Raw genomic sequence first — 3,905 nt, forward strand, 5'->3', positions numbered from 1 at the left:
TCCAATGGAAGATGGCGGATGCGCAGAATCGCGCTTTCCCATCAGGAGAGACGTCAAGTGAGCCCTTGCAGCCGTGGGCTAGAAGACGTCCCCTGTGGAAGGAGAAAGTATCTCAAGAAAGCAAGGCTCCCTGAAAGCGACGTGTCAGCGGCACAGGCCGCGCAGGGCCACTTCAGAAATAACACCACATGTCTGGATGAACAAACTCTGTCAGTGGAAAACAGATATTTGTCCCCTACAAGTCTGATCTGCCCTACCGCTGAGCAATTTCCATATGAGAATAGCCAGAGTGGAAACCCTCAGCTGGTGCCCTGTGAACTGTGTCACGGGAAGTTTGCTGTAGAGAGGCTGGAGAAACACAGCAAGATCTGCAAGAAGCTTCAGAATTCAAAGAGGAAGGTTTTTGACTCTTTCAAGCACAGGGCCAAGGGAACAGAACTGGAGACATACATCCATAAGAAGAAGGTTAAACCGCCAATCGTGGTAAGGGCTATCCTTAAACTCTTTCCAAGCTTCCCTTTTTTTCTCCTAGAGTCAGACTCAGCTTATAAATCAATGTAAACAATAAATAAGTGTTTTATGAAGTACTCTTCTGAAAAACTGCCGCAAAGGCACATTTGCCAGACAGAATAAATGTGTCTTAGTGACTTCTGAATTCTGTTGTAAAAATCTACATATCAAGCAAATAGCACTCACAGGAAACAAAACCATAACTACGTAAATTGTACTCTCTACCCAATGACCTGAAAGGTAGCCCCAGAAAGCTACGTTATTACTGTATTGATATTTTCTTGCCTTGTGAATGGTTTGCGACCAGACTGTGTACGCAGTGCTAGTCTGGACTTTTTCTGGAAGCTGTTTTATTGGTTTCATTTCCTGTTCCCAGCTGAGAAAGAACAACTGGAGGCAGAAGCACGAGGATTTCATTCGGAGCATCAAACAGGCCAGGGAGGTGCAGCAGGTGATCACGCAAGGAGGGAAAGTCGTGAACCTGCCCCAGCCCCCCGCGAATCCAAACCCCGACTACGTGCCCTGCCCTCACTGCGGCCGGCGCTTTGCCCCCAGGCCGGCACAGAGGCACTTCCCCAAGTGTCAGCACATCAGGAGCCGCCCTCCTCCTCCTCCTCGCAGATGAAAACTGATGTGAAGAAGAGCAAAAGAGTCATGATCTTGGCTCACGACTCACGTCCTGCTTTTTCTTTTTAGAAACACATTTAGCACAGTTCATCCGTATGATGATGAAAAAAAAATGTTACCTTATTTTAATTAAATGATTTTTTTTTGGTGGACTGGTGTTTGCGTAGCTGTGGTTATTTCAGTTTTTCTCTTATCATTCATACACCTTGACCTCCTAAAAATAATTTTTCAACCTGGAACGTACAATTAGCAGGCAATAGAACAGGTCACATTGGTCTTGGAACCATCAAAAAGCAGTATTCACACATTCTCGGCATCAATTTTCCTTAAAAACAACTGAAAAAGCAAGGTAAAGAGTGATTGATTTTTTTAATGAAAGTTATTTGATTTAATTTATTTAATTTTCATAATATTTGAAATACTGTATGTTGGGATTAATGTGACTCAATATTATCTGCAGCTCTTACACTCCAGGCACCTGATAAAGTGGAACGCAGTGTCTTTGCCTTACATGGCGCTCAGCTCTTCCTCAATCCCAGCAGAAGCACCAGCAGAAGCAGCAGCCTCCGGGTCCTGCCTCATGCACAGCTTAAAATGCAACACCAAGTAATACAACAAACAACAGGGAAAACCATTCACGATCAGACACATCCGTTGATTGCTGGCTCTCAGTAAAGGGACATTGCATCATTACATCACAAAATAGACTACATTTCAAGGTTAAAGAATTACCATGTTCTGCGATTCAGAACGAGGCAGCAAAACTTCCTATAATCTGTTGTGGCCCTATGACATTGTAAAGGAGCAGGCTTGTGAATACATCTCGTTTAATCCAATGGAAATATAACTCTCAACTTTTTTACGTTTTTGCCAATAAATAATACTACATTGTTAACTCTGCATAAAGAACCTTGGAATGGAACGTTTTTTGCAGTGAAATGTTTGCTGCATAACCTATACCCTTTCTCTCCTACATCACATTGCATTAGTCATTACAGTGATTAGTGAGCAGGAAGGGCTGCATCACATCGCAATTTGTGTGGAACTTGAATGCGAATTTGTTACAACATGGCGTAACTTACAGTCCTTTCACAAAATTCATGATTTTGTGCTCAATTTTGAGTTTGTAAAGTTTTTCTATAATGTCAATGATTTTATTTTGTGACTGAAATTAAATAATTTTGTGTCTGCAAAATTGGGACTGTAGTTCCACCTTAACCTACTAGTACTGTATGTCTTTGGACTGTGGGAAGAAACTGGAGCACCTGGAAGAAATCCACACAAATGAAGGGAGAACATACAATTCCATCCAGACTGCACCCCAGGAATTGAACCCAGGACCCCAGCTCTGTGAACCACAGTGCCAGCTCATTGCTATAGTCACTATAATTAATGTCAAAACTCATTTGCAAATGAGCAGCCTGGGATCCAAAAGGATCAAGACAAGGATCCAAACAAAGCACTATCCCAAAGCTTGGCTTTGTACCGTATATAATACAGGGCTTGATGCAGAAGGCAGATAATCAAAGTCCATGCAATAATTGCTAAGGGAAAGTGACTTTGTGTTCTTGGAGGGAAGTCACTCAACACGGAGCTGTGTTAGTGAAATGATTGTTCTGATGTACGGCTGATGTCCAAACACTGAAAACATGATTGTGTATGCAATCGCACTCCTGAGCTCCATTGGGTATGGTTAAAATAACTTTTTATAGTTCATCACATTCAAAGTGTGTGTACTTGATGAAAGTGTAACACGCATTTGGAGGAGTTATTCAGGATTTTCTTTCATTCAACTATTTCAAGACCCATTATTTTCAGATGTTGTAGTATACGTGAATAATGAAAGGCCTTCATATTACACAATGTAGGAATGACTTCGCAGGTGTGAAGAATAAAAGATTAATTCAGCTCACTTTGGGGAGTTTCACAATGGCCCTCCTTATAGAAATGTGGGTTTGATTAAAGGAGTGAAGAAAAAGCACTGAATAATATTTGCTTCTGTAAACGTAATCATCTCAAAATATGGTTGAAGAAATTGAAGAAGGTTAAACATAATCCAAAACGTATAAGGTCAATTTAAGTACAACCAGAATTCTAGTGTTTATGCAATGCATCTGTGGGTTGATATGAAATATGGCCGTACTTAAACTAAACGAGGTTATCGAGAGCATATTCCGAATACGGCTTTGGCCAGTTGTACTGTGAACTGCGAGGACCGTATCTTATCCTGAACTGGCTGTGCGAATACCGTCCTCTGCTGGCAGAAGGAATAGATTACAACGGCACTGTATTGGCGATTAGTCCTATTGCTACAATATTGAAACAACAAGGAGTCCGCGGAGTCAAGCAATGCTGAATAAACAAGTACCTGAAATTCAATAGGATTTTGTGTATTGATTACAAATAGGTGTGGAATTCTCATGTACAGTGGTATTCATGGATTCCTTACACAAGCAGCAGTTGTTATGATGCTTTCGTAATCTGAATATAAATCTGTTATCTACTTAAAACTGTAATTATTGAATAGATTAATGTCTTTGAAATGCTTCATTAACTGGGCAGTTTCCATGTTTGGAAATGTTTTTATTTTGATTGCTGATTGCTAGATACTGTATGTTTAATAGGCATGCTGTTAATATTTTCTACAAGAGCCAAATAAGACAGTTATGCTGTAGTAAGTTCTATATAAGTTATATAACATAAGTTATATTTTGTTCTGAGGTCAATTTGAATCTCATACTAAATAACTGGTGTCCTTTTATCTGAGA

Source organism: Lepisosteus oculatus, unplaced genomic scaffold (assembly GCF_040954835.1).
Source record: "Lepisosteus oculatus isolate fLepOcu1 unplaced genomic scaffold, fLepOcu1.hap2 HAP2_SCAFFOLD_44, whole genome shotgun sequence".
Lineage (NCBI taxonomy): Eukaryota > Metazoa > Chordata > Actinopteri > Semionotiformes > Lepisosteidae > Lepisosteus > Lepisosteus oculatus.